We start from the raw sequence: 15,693 nt of genomic DNA on the forward strand, positions 1-15,693 counted from the left end.
TTTTTTAAAAGAATGATGACTCTTTGTACCAGAACACACTTCTCCAATAATATCAACCTTATAATTAGGCATCATAGGTGAATGTTTTGTGGTATAACTTAAAAGATTCTAGAAATCGCAAACATCTCCATTGCCTGAAATTCTACGATGAGGACATATTCCTTTGGGTCAGGATACAATCCAGCTCTCATAGTGCCATCAGGTTAGTAGAACACAAGCCAGAGTTAAAGGCTGCTGGACAGATTATTGCTACAGAGAACGGGGACAGTGGAAGGAAGGGGCCTTAAGAGCCCTGCTCAAAGCCCTGAGCAGCCCCAAAGAGGCTGAGAACTTGATGCTACAAGTCAGGGAGGGGTAGGCAGGAGTGTGAAAGGTGCAGAGGAGAGAAGTGGAAGCAGGCTGAAGAGAACCCAGGATAAATAAAACTTGCCCCACAACATTTCCCAGGCTAGCCCGGAATGCCAGTATACGGTTGGGCAATTATGTTCTCATTTTCAACCTACCTCATCATGGTTTTGCCGAGAGCAAATTAGTTCTGTTCAAACCGTTTCTATTGTGTTTTGGTGTTCTTTGCTTTTATGCCAAAGATGTGGCACCTGACGGTCTCCCAACCATATCATTACGATGAGAACTCTAAAGCAAAAGGATCAAGCAGCATAAAAGTTATGCCTTTTGTGGCAGTGCTACACCATCATCTGTCTGTGCTTTGTTCTCTTATTTGCTTAGATTCTCAGAAGCAAAAATCTATTTATGCAATGAGAGCATGGGGCTGTGGGAATGACACTGTGAGTTTTTATGATTATTTTTATTATATTAACTTTTTTATTTATATATAAAGCTTGGAATCTGTTTTACTCAGCTTAATGTCTTAGGAAATAAGATTTAGAAGCCCTAAGGGCCACAGATGGTATTTGTTGGATTTGCATTTGCATAAATAAAAATCTGATGAGATAACACACATCTTCAACGGGCATTTTTGGGTTGAATACTCAGACCTGGACAAAATCCTAGAAAATGCTTTTTAAGGAATTCTAAGCCAATTTGCACATAATGTGGCAAAATGAATTTTGTATATTATGTTTATCTAAATGATCCAAAACCATAAAATGGTACTCTGATACTATGAGAAAACCAATGATTCGGTCTCGCCTGGAGCCCAAACCTCCCGGCCTCCTAGAGGCCATTTAATGTGGTGCAGCTGGCCGGTGACAGCCAGGCCTCTTTGGATTGCAGTTTTATGTGTTATCTTAATATAATGTGTTAGTCATGCCCTCTGCATGTTTGGGGAGGTCAAATTTTAGCTTTTTGGCATATATAAAACTGGCCTGGCACACAGAAGACCTAGAAGTCTAAAAGACAAAGCTGTCCTCTGTAACCAACCCTGCGAACAACAGCTGTGGCCACAAATAAAATAGCCATTTATTTGTGAGTAAAAAGCGTGGGAAGTCTTTTGGTCACACGTAGGTCTTTTCCAGGACATCCTCAAACATAGGAGGCAATATTAATCCGTATTGTCATCTCCAAAGGAGAGATAGAGCTGTTTGTGTATATAAAGGCATGCATTTGTAGGTGTGCATATGTTACACCATGAAATTAAGGTCGTTCTATGAAAGATGTCCACCTCTTCACATATCTGTGTGTCTTCGGCGCCATATGGAAGGACAGCATCCCCCATAAGTAACCAGGATGGGGTTCCCATTGCCCTGTCCACTAGCTCCTCTTTCTACAGTGGCCCCTTAAGGCATATCAATAGAACACAAAGTCTCCAGAAAAGCCATTTTGAAAACCAAAGAAAGAAGTGATCCTCACTATGGAGATCAAGAAAGATCTTAGAAGCCATGGCATTTAAACTGAGCCTGATTCAGAATAGTCGTATACCACCCAGAACATAGGCTTCTGAACAGACACTCCTTCCTGCCATGAGAAGGACAGGGATGTGTGGTAGCCTTTAGACCTGACCTTCCACCTCTCTTTGTAACTGGTGAATATTTTACAAGCTGTAGGAAATGAGCCATGGCCAGAGGCTGTGACAGGGTGACTATGTGTAAGTCAACAACTGACAAACTTCTACCTAAAAAATAAGAAATTCAGACATGAGGATGTTTAGGCTGTATATGAAACAGATCTGAACATTTGTCATTATATAATCTGTATATTTCTATATGTAGATATCTGGGTGGTCGAATTTTGCATTGCTAACCAGGAATCACTATAGACATAAGTCTTCATCTGTAAACTATCTGTTGAATATATACAAAACAATAGCCACTGTCAAATAAGGACCTACTGGATGCTGTATATATTTAGGCTCTAATCTTGATCTTATCAGCTCTGTTACCTGAAGAGTGGATGTCTCATAGTTGTATGAGTGACAGAACTGGGATTTGAATCCAAAACGTGACCTATAAACTAAGGTTGTAGTTTAAAATGATGGTATCAACTATTTTAATATTAACTATGTAAGTCATACGTAACTCTTATGGGATAAATCTTTACCTAATCAAAAATTGGGCCTTTTATTTTGAGACAAATCATATAACTGAAAAACCCACATGATATTTAGAAACCAATATAAATCAATGGTCTGTGTCAATAATACCAACTTTTATTCAATTTTGAATTATTTAATTCAGAGGTTAATAAAAAATGTCCCCAAATGGCAATAATCACCAGGCATGATTTACTATATGACAGTTCCTTACAACAAAGGCGTATAACCTTATGAACTTTGTAACAACGGTTTACAAATGGATTTACTAGTTATTAATGAAAATTTATCACTCCAGCTTTATCGTAGAAAATATTATGAAGTAAACCACCTGGATCCATTTAAAACCCAAGTAGCAAAAGAAGCACAAAAAGTGGTAAATAAAAGGCCAGAAATCTAATTGTCAGAATTAAGAAAGGGCTAACATGAATATAATACAGAAGCTATATATAGATAAGTCATCGAAGTCCTAAGTCACAAAGTAATATTGAAAGAGTTTGGGATGCCTGGGTGGCTCGGTTGATTGAGTGTCCGACTTCGGCTCAGGTCATGATCTCACAGTTCGTGAGTTCGAGCCCCGTGTTGGGCTCTGTGCTGACAGCTCAGGGCCTGGAGCCTGCTTCGGATTCTGTGTCTCCCTCTCTCTCTGCTCCTCCCCTGCTCACACGCTTTCTCTCTCTGAAAAATAATAAAGATTAAAAAATATATATAAAAAAAAAGAAATACTAAGGGTTTGTCCTTTTTGGGAGGTGGAGAAAGTAGCCTTCCTTCTCTCCCATTGATAAAAATTATCTAAAGCTCAGCTTGGGAAATATTAGGATCATGTCAGCTTCATATAGGTCATCAAAATAAAGTGATAAGTATAATTTAGTAACTATTATTGTTACCATTATATAGGGGTAGGAATTATGGGTCAACAAAACACTCTATAAAACATTACTCACCCTTCCTGATATTCTCTGTTGTATTTTCAGCTATTTCACTTTTTTTAAAAAGTGCTGGTAATAAAGGGCGCTTGGGCAACTCAGTCGGTTAAGCATCCAACTTTTGGTTTCAGCTCAGGTCATGATCTCACAGTTTGTAAGTTCGAGCCCCACGTCGGGCTCCGTGCTGACAGCACAGAGCCTGCTTGGGATTCTCTCTCCCTGTTTCTCTGCCCCCCCGCCCACCTCGCTTGCTCTCTCTCTCTCTCTCTCTCTCTCTCTCTCTCTCTCAAAAGTAAATAAACTTAAAAAAAAGTTTTTAAACCTTAAAAAAAAATTGTTGGTTATGAGTCAAAGAACTGATTTATGATCCACAAAGGGGTTGCTACTCAGTTTGAAAAATGCTATTCAGAGGAGCTGTACATGGGTGCCTGGCTTACTCAGTAGGTAGAGCCTGTAGCTCTTGATCTCAGGGTTGTGAGTTTGAGCCCCATTTGGGGGTAGAGCTTCCTTTAGATAGGTAGATACATGATAGATAGATAGATAGATAGATACAGGTAATAAGATAGATAGATAGATAGATAGATAGATAGATAGATAGATAGATAGATATAGATGATAGATAGCTAGATGATAGATAGAGCTTACTTTAAATAGATAAAGTAAGTAAGTAATTTTTAAAAAGAGCTGTACATATGTAGCTATTTTGGTAGGACCTGCTTACCAGGGACTTAAATAGCAGAGAGACAGGGATACACAGTACACTTACTGGTGCTTTTTATGTAAAACTGGTTTATCTAGACAGCAGCATGAGAATTCCCCAATACTGTCATAAAGCAACACTACAGAAAGTGTTTTAAAATTGGGTTTTTTAATTTCCTAACATCAGAGAAATTTCTTGTTGCCTACTTTACCACTTTAATGTTATTTTGTAGTATTTCCTTACTTATCTTTCTCCTGCATGTTGCTGGTATAAGTGACTTCCACAGCCTCTGGACCCACATGTTCTAACTTATAATGGGCTGCTATTTAGAATGCAGGTGTTAATTACCTACTTAACAAATCCTAGCTATTTACTTCCAACAGTAAATACAACTTAGTTTCTCCCAATTAAACTGTTTTTCCTGCTGACTAAGGTTCCAAACCTCTTTGATTTTCCTCTCCTTTGCAAATAACATCAAATCCACTTTTGAAGGGAATATATGGAATGGCTTTAAGTGTTCTCAGCTCTGGGTGGCTCAGTCAGTTGAGCGTCCAACTTCGGCTCAGGTCATGATCTGACGGTTTGTGAGTTTGAGCCCCACGTGAGGCTCTATGCTGACAGCTCAGAGCCTGGAGCCTGCTTTAGATTCCGTGTCTGCCTCTCTCTCTGCCCCTCCCCTGCTCTTGCTCTCTCTCTCTCTCTCTCAAAAACAAATATATATTTTTAAAAAGTTCTTTTTCAGTAATAAAAAAAAAGCATTCTCAGCTCTAACACTAAAGATTGGACCCCCTCATTGAAGAACACAACCTGACTATTCTAGTTTCCTAGCATTTGGGTGACAAAATACCACAAACTAGATGGCTCAAAACAACAGAAATGTATTCTGTCACAGCTCTGGAGGCTGGAAGTCTACAATCAAGGTGTGTGGGCAGAGCTGTGCTGCCTCCAGAGGCTCTACAGAGGAATCCTTCCTTACCTTGTCCTGGCTTCTGGTGGTTGCTATCAATTCTTGGGATTCCTTGGAGCCATACCACTCCAGTTTCTGCCTCCACTGTCACATAGCCGTCTTCCCTTTGTGTGTCCTTCTGTATCTCTCATGGCCTCCTTATAGGGACAATAGTCATCAGATGTAGGGCCCATTCTAATTGAGTATGACTCCACCTTACCTAATTGCATCTGTGAATAAAGTCACATTCTGAGGTTCGGGGTGTGCATGAATTTAGGAGTGGAGAGCACGATTCTTTTTTTTTTTTTTTTAAGTTTATTTATTTGGAGACAGAAACAGTGCAAGTGGGGGAGGGGCAGAGAAAGAGAATCCTGAGCAGGCCCCCCGCACTGCCAGCGCAGAGCCCAATGCGGGGCTCAAACCCACAAAGCTGCGAGATCATGACCTGAGCCGAAACCAAGAGTCAGATGCTCAACCGACTGAGCCACTCAGGCACCCCAGGAGAGCACTATTCAACCCAGTATGCTAACTTTCCAAAAGGACCATTTATCTCTACCAAACTTACTGAAATTAGGCAGCAACATCCAAAGAAATGAGCTCAATAGCAACTTTATGGGGAAGAGTGTGCCAACTTCAAAGAGGAAGTTGTAAGAATAAAATTGTTCTACCTCTAACACTATATACTAGCTAACAATTCTGTCCCAAACTCTGTAGTCCATAGGAAAAAAATGTATTTGGTTAGCGTAAAAATATTAGCATTTCAATGGAATTGTATGACCTCCGGAACGTTCTCACATGCACTATATAATGTCATCATCACTACAACCCAATAATGTAGATGAAATTGTCATGAGAAACCCCCAGGCTACACAAGGAGAAACAGTGGCTCCCGTCTTGACTCAGGTCATGCGGTTAATTTACTAATGCAGACCCAGAGAGAAGGTCAAGTTCTCTGACTCCTAACCCAGCATTCTTACTACGGTCAAGCTGAATTTTATTATGTGAAAGTGTTTAAAGCAATGGCTGTCAATTGCAGGCTAGACAGGAGGTCAGGGAGGAATTGGAAGCCACATCAGCATCACCTGTAAGACTTTTTTCTAGTAACTACGCTGCCCCTCCCAGAACTCCTGAACAGTATTGAAAAGCCCGCAGGGCCTCACAGACCACCCTGGTTTCCAGAACTGAGATCCACTTGAAAAATCTGTTGAAGAGCCTCTGAAGCTGATTTTTTTAATGGCATGGTTTTGTGCCTTAGGTCAGAGCTGCTCAAATTTAAATGTGCACATGAACCCCTCATGAAAACAGATTCGGATTCAGTGGGCCTGTGATGGGATCTAAGATTCTGCACTTCCAGTAAGCTCCCAGGTCATCCTGCTGGCTCAAGGACCACCTTCCGACAAGGCCTTTTAGCTTCCCGACAGAGAATACAGGAGCGACTCTGTACAGATAACAGAATGTATCTAAGGGATTGTAGAAAATGACCACACCAGACAGATATAAAAAGCAGGATCCCTCTGCCCAATAAACACCTCCTTAGTTTCTAATAAGTACAGACGTGCTTGAGCCCATTCCCATCATTCCCTGATCAGTGCTGTCAAAACAAGCCAAACAGGATTCAAATAAAGGCCCTTCTTTGGGATATGCTCTGCTTCCTGGCCTGAAAAACACCTGTCATTGTGCAAGAGAAGCTGCTGCTCCTTTCGGACCCTGGACCCTGGGCAGCAGCCCGCCCCCAGGATCAGCTGTAAAGTGAATCACGCAAGTTTGCTGCAGGCACAGCCTGATTGGCTCTCATCCAGCAGTTCCTTTGGCAGAGTGTGGCCCTCACACATCTTCTGGCTTCTGGCATCCTGTAATGTGGTCTCAATGATGTTGACCCCAAAGTATTTTTCAGAAGAGCTTTACTGCAGAGATTCATTAAAGGGAAAAATAATGATTGCATTATGGCTTTTTCTTTTCTTTGAAACTGCTGGGACACAGTCTTTAGATACGGGGATAATGGTGGAAATAAACCCTTGCATTTCTCTGTCCATGATGATGGATGAACTGATGAGGCCAACGAGGTGGCCAAGGAACAAAGCCAGGTTTCAATGGTGCTTTAATTCGGGAAATTTAGAAGACTTTCTTGGAGAAACTAGAAGTTGGAGTGGTTGAGAAATAATTCAACAAATGAGCGCGCTTTCAGGGAACAGCTGATATAAATGGGTTCCCCCACTAGTCTTTGCCCTGTGTGATGTCAGAATGTACACGTAAGGTAAAATTTTATAAAAGAAAATAGCTCTGGCAAATAACAGTGTGTGTCTCATAATGTTTTCATGTACCAATAAACTGCTGTTTAACTCTAAGAGATTTTTCTAGTTCTGTTCCAAACGCTGAAGTGCTTGTTAGAATTTTTTGATTTGAAGAAATACTGTTTTCAAAGAAAGTGCTGATTTAAGTCAAGGATCACTCTGGGTTTTCTACCAGCATGAGATACTCATGGAGATAGGTCAGAGCTGCTGTCTTCCTGGTAAACTTAGTGGTAAACACGGTGCCGGGGGCGGGGTTCCTAGACTAGTCATCTTTGCGGCAAGTGAGGTCGAGATTCCACCCTATAAACGTAGTAACATACTTCCTTCTTGAACCCCTTTCCTCCTGCCACTGCAGTAGAAACTTCTCTTGTTTTCAGTTGCTCTCCTCCTCCAATCAGCCCTACACACTGTAATTAGTGATCTTTCTACAGTGCAAATCTGAGCATGCCGGTCCTCGCTTCGCTTTTTTTGTTTTGTTTTGTTTTGTTTTTGTTTTTACTCCTTCCCGCAGTGCCCTCAAGCTTTAGCAAGCACCAGAATCACCTGGAGGACTTGTTAAAACATAGATTTCTGGGCCTCTCCCCAGAGTTTCTGATTCAGTACTATGGAGTGGGGCCTGAGAATTTGCAATCCCAACAAGTTACCACATGATGCCCATGCTGCTGGTCTGGGGGCCACACTGGGAGGAAAACTGGCCTTTGGAGGAGGCCCACCAAACTCTCCATCAGTGCAGTCAGTGCCTTTCAGAATTTGTCCATTGTCTGACTTCTGAGAAGCACGCAGCCCCACTCATCTGTATGTCTCCACCTGCATCCAGTCATACCATACTACTCAGTTCCTGAAATCAGGGTTGTGGGAAAGTTGTGAAAGTAGCACACTGCACAAATGATGGTGGCATCACTCACATGGTCTCTTTATTGATACCCTGTGGCATTGCGTTGACTAGTGCACAGCCTACACCCTTACATGTAGCAGCCCTGGAATCACCATGGACTCCTTCATGCCATGCCTCCTTTTAGATATCCCTACCCATACAAAGTTACTTGGAATTTTCTGAGCAAACCATATGTCTCGGGCTTCAAAGCCTTTGCCCACCCAATGCCCCATAATGCCCTTTATTCCCTTTTCTGCACTGGCAGCTTCAATTCATCCTTGAAGTCCTCCCTCTCAAAGAGCAGATTTATAAGTTAGAATTGTCCTTAGAGCAAAGGAAACATTCTTCCAACAGGAAAAGGAACAATGTTCTAGAATTTGGATACAACTGTAAATACTCTAGGGTCCAGAACATGCTAAGTATTCAAAATCTGTTTTTTCTCCTTCAGGATTACATGAATTATTTTTTTCAAAGAACTAGAAAGTTGATAAGGAAAAATGGAGGGAAGCTTATTTCCATGTATTTTGTTCTAGTCTGGACATCTCTAAGATGTGTTTTTATATGACATAACAATAATAAATATTTTTTTAAGTTTATTCATTTTTGAGAGAGAGAGAGGGAGCATGAGCGGGGGAGGGACAGAGAGAGACAGAGACACAGAATCCAAAGCAGGCTCCAGGTTCTGAGCTGTCAGCACAGAGCCCAGTGTGGGACTCAAACCCACCAACCGTGAGATCATGACCTGAGCCGAAGTCAGTCACTTCACCGACTGAGCCACCCAGGTGCCCCAATAATAAATAATTTTTTATTATTTTAACAAATTACTTTAACAAATAAATTTGTATTTTAACAAATTACATTTGTAAATAAACATTGCAAATCGAACGTACAGCATTCTTAAGTTTACACCTTTATAAAGTTTTTTACTTCTTTTCTGTGATGCTTGACTTTTGATTACACTGATGTGTGTGTGCACATATTTATATGTAAGTATGTACATATGAGTGTGCGCATGCATGTGTATGTATTTTTGAAGTTAAAGTATAATTGGCCTATAACATTCTGTTCGTTTCAGGTGTCAAACATAATGATTCGATATTTCTATACACTGTGAAATGATCACCACGGTGGGTCTAGGTAATATCCGTCACCCATACTTAGTTACAAAAAAATTTCTTGCGATGAGAATTTATAAGACTTATTCCCTTAGCAACTCTCAAATGTGCCACATAGTATCTCTAACTATAGTCACCATGCTACACACCACATTCCTATGACTTATTTTCTAACTGGAAGTTTGTACGTTTTGACTCCCTTCACCCATTTCTTCACCTCTGGCAAACCATCAGTCTGTTCTCTGTATTTGGGTTTTTTTTTTTTTTTTTTTTGGTTTTTTTTTTTGTTCTGCTTTTGTTTTAGACTCCACATATAAGTGAGGTCATATGATATTTGTCTTTCTTGTGAATGTTTTTTAATGGATAACCTCCATTATTAATTCTTCTCTGTGGCTTAACGTTTTATTGCATAAACCTAAATCTACCCTGGATCCGTACATGGAACTATCACTTCCTTTACTGGTTGAATGAACTGCAGATTCCAAATCATACTCAGCAAAAAATGTGACACAGAATAAATACAGCACTTTTCTTTAATAAAACGTATCCTTCTGTGAAGGTGAAGCCCAAAGCTAATATATAGTCAAAAGCAGGCTTCTTGAAGAATAAGATTAAAAAAAGAAAAAAGTCTGCTCAACATGATGAGAAAAGAAAGGATTAATAAAAAGTATAACTTAAACCTATAAAAAGATTATGTTGCTGAACTTGTAAAGCTGGTCTGTTATCATAAAGTGATCTATGTATAATATGAATTTCTATTGTTAAAAAAATGCTATTGCTGGTTAAAGCTTTTAGGTTGACATTGGGCCACATGGAAGCAATGGAACATGACTAAGAACCTGTTTTATTCTTCTGGGTGTTCTGTGGTAGGCACTGTAAGAAATTTTATGAAAAATAGGGAGTTAGTGCCTTCCAGAATTCTAAAATTTTGGCCTGAGAAACAAAAATATCTCCTATGAAATTGTCAAATGATTATTTAAGAAAGTACTGTCCCAAGAGACTCCCCACGATTTAAATTTGTCACTCCTCCTTCTGGAGCACTGCTGTTAATGTGACTCCATCCCAGCACCTCCCAAGCTCTCAGTTCAAACTTCAGACTTCCGGGAGCAAGAAAATCTGATCAGGCAAGCCTAGAGCGATGGATTAACATACCAAAGAAGTAAGATTGCCAGAGCAAATACAGAATGCCTCGTAAATTTCATATAAACAAATTTTTGTAGGTTTTTTTTTTTTTTTGAGAGAGAGAGAAAAAGCACGAGTTGGGGAGGGACAGAGAGAGAGAGAGAGAGAGAGAGAGTCCCAAGCAGGCTCTGTACTCATAGTGCTGAGCCTGATGCAAGGCTCTAACTTACGAACCATGAGATCATGACCTGAGCCAAAGTCAGACGTTTAACCGACTGAGCCACCCAGCCGCCCCACAAATTTTTCTTAGTATAGGTATTCGCGTACGAAAGTTTGATTCAAATATAACAGCATCCTGTTTTCTGTTTCCTAAGTCTGGCAGTCCTCCAGGGAGGCACCTCTCTGAGTACAAGCAAGGCTGCCAAGGGAGACCATGTGAGTCCAAGTAACTGCAAGATGTGTCCTCTATACCTTCTGTGTATCTGGTAAACCCAGGAAATCAATGCCATAAGGATTCAGGAGAGGCCACTGTAATGTGGAGTGCCAAGGGAGGACTTCTGGAAGGACAGATGGAGGACAGTGGGATGAAGGGGATGATGTACCCAGGAAGCATATAATATATGGATAGATTCAATAGATGATAGATAGATAGATAGATAGATAGATAGATAGATAGATAGACAGATATATAGATAATGTGTGGAGAGAGAGACAGAAACTATATATGTAGATATAGAGGTATATAGTGAGACACACAGAGTGGTAGCCAGGAGTTTTCCAGACTCTGTCTTGCAAACAGCAGGGACCAGCCATGGTGCGGTAGTCAGTGCCCCAGTGGTAAGATAAGTTTAAAATAAATGCTAATACATTATGTATACATAGACATAGAGATAGAGAATGGATGGATGGATAGAGAGATAGATAGATAGATAGATATTAGAGATGTGAGAAAGAGATTATGAGAGAGATTATGTATGCAGCTGACCCTTGAACAACATAGGGGTTAGGGGCACCGAACCCCTGCACAGGTAAAAATCCATATATTACTTTTGGCTCCCCAATTCTTAACTAATAGCCTATTGTTGACCTGGAGCCTTACCAGTAACATAAACAGTCGATTAACATGTACATATTTTGTATGTTATATTTATTATATATTGTATTCTTACAATATATAAGCTAGAGAAAAGAAAAAATGTTATTAAGAAAATCATAAGGAAGAGAAAATACACTTATTGTCCTGCACTGTATGAAAAAAAAAATCTGCATGTAAGTAGACCGATGCAGTTCAAACTGTCAAACTGTACTATCCAAGAGTCAACTCTGTGTGTGTGTGTGTGTGTGTGTGTGTGTGTGTGTGTGTGTGTGTGTATATATATATATATATATATATATATATATATATATATGTAAGAGAGAGAGAGAGATTAAGGAAGTAACTAACACAACTGTGAGGACCAGCAACTTTGAAATCCATACGGCAAGACAGCAGTCTAGAAATTCAGGTAAGAGTTGATGTTGTAGTCTTGAGTCTGAAATCCACAGAGCAGGCCAGGCAGACTTAGGCAGGATTTCTGTGTTGCAGTCTTAAGATCAAATTGCTGCTGCTTTGGGAAACCTGTCTTCACCCTTAAGACCTTTAACTGATTGGATGAGGCCTATCCACATTGTGGAGGGTAACCTGCTTTATTCAGAGTCTGCTCATTTAAATGTTAATCACATCTAAAAACATGTGATCTAAAAAACTAAAAATCTAAAAACCTTCACCACAACTTCTAGACTGGTGTTTGACCAAACAACCAGATACCACAGACTAGACAAGTTGACCCATAAAATTAACCATCAAGGTCCTCAAAACAATACTGTGTAGCTAAGTGAAACAAGTATTTATTTTCCACATTTTCCATATGGGAATACAGAGTCCCAGAAAAGCTAATCATAGTGCCCATGGTCACAAAACTAGTAAAGTATATCAGAACAGGTTTCAAACTCTAACCTTTCAACACTAAGCCCTATATTGTCACCACCCCCTCTCCACTTCCCAGGAACTTATGAGGCTCCCTGAGTCTTCATTTCTTCCTCTATACAATGAGAAATGGAATATTTCCAAATTCTCCTCTAACTTGAGTGTTCTATGATTTGTTTTTACAGCCTAGTATCAAGTTAAATGAAATCTGTTCCAAGGATAAACCCCACTCATTCTCTTCTTGTGTCCCTCCCCCCAAATCCATCATTCATTCACAGACTAAATGGAAGAATCTAAGCATTTGTGTTGTGCTTTCTTGGGGAAGGAGGGGAGGCGAAGCAGTCTACAAAACCGGAGAGCAATGCTCGCTGCCCTTGAGGGGTTAGGAGAGGCAGGAAGTTTGTGCTCAGCCCAGCTTGGCCAGTCTCCATTTTCACTCTCTGGCTCCTGAAGACTTGCAAGAAGGAATGACCTAAAAAGAAGTTACCCAATGGTTGGAGTGTGTGTAAGATGAAAGGTATCTCCATCTTTCTGTTGCTCCTTTCTCTGCAGAGTTACTGTGAATAAAATTCAAGTTTCCTTCACCAGCCTTCTACCCAATCACTTGCTTCCTAAAACCTAACCTTTTAAAATACAGAAACATATCCTCATGAGTAGTGAAACAAAGCTTATTCCCGGAGATACCAAGAAACTATTAAAACAGTGTCTTCAGTCAGAAGATAACCAAAAACTCTTCTCTCAAAGAATTGGTTTTGTACATGAGAATAAAAAAATTGAAAGAAGAATTCGATAGTATGTGGAACTAGAATGTTTCTCACACCCTTCCCCAAATGAAAGGCATTATACAGGCTGACTGCTGACCTCAGTTTGAGCATGGATGACTAAGTCTTTTCAAACCCTCATTGAACAGCACACGAATGGAGGTGGCGGAGGATTGAATTCCTGGGTTCCTGTTACCCACAGGGCCAAAATAACGGACAGGCAACTGAACTTTTCAGTGATGCGCCTGTTTTGCATGTGTCATGCTCACATCAGTTAGCACATAAGGACTTCATGCTAGCATGTGCAGATCAGCAGAGGGTACTTAAGCACAGATTCCCTTTTGTCCTGGGAGAGCCAAGGGAACATCCTGGAGAAGAAAGAGCTAGTAGTCAACTGAGGACCACCAGTGTAGAGGACAGCACCAGGTATTCTAGGAATATGAGAAGCTAGAACTGCAAATTTAGATGGTTCTTCCAAAGGATTTACTTTCTGGTTTGCTTTTCTTAAAACCAAAGGATTTACTTTCTGGTTTGCTATGGTTGATAGTGTCTTTAGAAATAGGATATCTGCTCGCTCTCTCTCAATGAATAAACATTAAAAATTTTTTAATAAAATAAAAAAGGGGCACATGGGTAGCTCAGTCAGTTAAGCGTCCGACTTCGACTCAGGTCATGATCTCACTGCTCATGAGTTCGAGCCCCGTGTTAGGCTCTGTGCTGACAGCTCAGAGCCTGGAGACTGCTTCAGATTCTGTGTCCCCCTCTCTCTATCCCTCCCCTGCTCATGTGCTCGCTCTCTCTCTCTCAATGAATAAATGAACATGAAAAAAAATTTTTTTTTAAAAAGTAGATCAGTGGGTGAAATCATGATATTCTAACCAACTTCTAGTCTCTTCCCTTGACAAATGGTTTAAACTTTGGCTTATGTGTTCATGCCTTGTCCTTTTTCTGAAAGTAGAAAATTATTTATGCTCCTAATAATGTTTGTCACAGGATTTTTCCTTCCTGTCAATTTAAATAAGCTGGTTCAGAAAATCCTTTTTTTTTTTTTTAAAAAAAAAAGAGTTCTTCTTCTTCTTTTTTTTTTTAATGTTTGTTTATTTTTGAGAGAGTGCGAGCAGGGGAGGGATAGGGAGAGCCAGAGATACAGAATCCAAAGCAGGCTGCAGGCTCTGAGCTGTCAGCACAGAGCCCGATGAGGGGCTCGAACACACAAGCCATGAGATCATGACCTGAGCCGAAGTCAGACGCTTAACTGACTGAGCCACCCAGGTGCCCCTCTCCTAAAAATTCTTATCATCACATTCCCCATATTGTTTTCTATTTCTTTTTTTTTTTTTTTTTAATTTTTTTTTTTTTTCAACGTTTATTTATTTTTGGGACAGAGAGAGACAGAGCATGAACGGGCGAGGGGCAGAGAGAGAGGGAGACACAGAATCGGAAACAGGCTCCAGGCTCTGAGTGGTCAGCCCAGAGCCCGACGCGGGGCTCGAACTCACGGACCGCGAGATCGTGACCTGGCTGAAGTCGGACGCTTAACCGACTGCGCCACCCAGGCGCCCCTTGTTTTCTATTTCTGATAAGTTTTGTTTTTAAATGTGTTCTATCCCGCTAGGAAGAGAAAGCCCGTATGCTATGTAGTTTAGAGCTTGAAACTCAGTTTCACCTTCCAGTTTATATTCATGAAGGAAGAAGAGGGTAGGGAAGAGGGGAGAGAGAGAATGTACCCACACTGACCTTCAGTGCAAAGCACAGACGTTTCCATGTGCTTTTGTGGACTATTGGACATCAGTGAATTTAAAGCAGATATGAAATTGTATCTAAATGGGGGATAAACAGTCCAAGTGTATTTCATTTCCTCTTGATGCTGGCCAAAGACTGTGTCCAGACACATGTCCAGCATTCCTTGCACTTATCCGACTTTACATTTTATAGGTTGCTTCATGTGCATTATCTAGTTTGATCCTTACCGACCCTGGGAGGCAGACAAGACAAATGTGGTTCACCTCATTTTACGGATAAGGGACCTGAAGCTCAGAGAGGCAGCCGGCTTGTCCAAGTGGCCCACAGAGGTAGAGGCATGTGTTTTAATTCCCTGTCTTGTGTTCTTTCCACCACAAAACACCCAGTAACACCATTATATCCCTTCAAAGGATATCACATCAACAAGTTGGTGCAATTGAGGCAAGTCTCCCAACTGCCTTACTTCCTCTCACTGATATCAATGCAACCAATTTTTGGTACCTATTAATGCAAGTGTCAGGGGCCCTAATCTTAACTCTATGTGATCCTCTAAATTTCTGTGTTTATGTGAAGAATTAACGTCATTTTCCAGGTGATTCAAAATGAAAGAAAAGTTTTTTCCAGAAAGACTGTCTATTCCCAGTAACCAAATGCTTAGAACAGAACAGGGCAGTAGTTTTCAAAGTCTTCTCATCTGACTTTTTATTTCTTAAGCAACAAAAGTATATTTTGGCCATTCAACCAAATGATAGGATCAGTTG

The 15,693-nt window shown here is 40.5% G+C and overlaps 1 protein-coding gene and 1 long non-coding RNA gene across 5 annotated transcripts in view; one reads left to right on the plus strand and one right to left on the minus strand.

Annotated features, from left to right (window-relative positions):
- The window catches only part of KCNB2 (potassium voltage-gated channel subfamily B member 2), a 623,843-nt gene that overhangs the window by 602,359 nt on the left and 5,791 nt on the right, over window positions 1-15,693 (plus strand). The gene's annotated exons all lie outside the window — the stretch shown is intronic.
- Window positions 1-15,693, minus strand: part of LOC109496037 — a 102,222-nt gene that overhangs the window by 20,576 nt on the left and 65,953 nt on the right. The window contains exon 4 of one of the 3 annotated variants that reach the window (XR_006592205.1): window positions 3,100-3,166. The exons of the other annotated variants lie outside the window; for them this stretch is intronic. This is a non-coding gene — a long non-coding RNA (uncharacterized LOC109496037). Of the gene's footprint in view, window positions 1-3,099; window positions 3,167-15,693 lie in introns of those variants that run through there. 3 annotated transcript variants of the gene reach the window in all.

Source organism: Felis catus, chromosome F2, assembly GCF_018350175.1.
Source record: "Felis catus isolate Fca126 chromosome F2, F.catus_Fca126_mat1.0, whole genome shotgun sequence".
NCBI lineage: Eukaryota > Metazoa > Chordata > Mammalia > Carnivora > Felidae > Felis > Felis catus.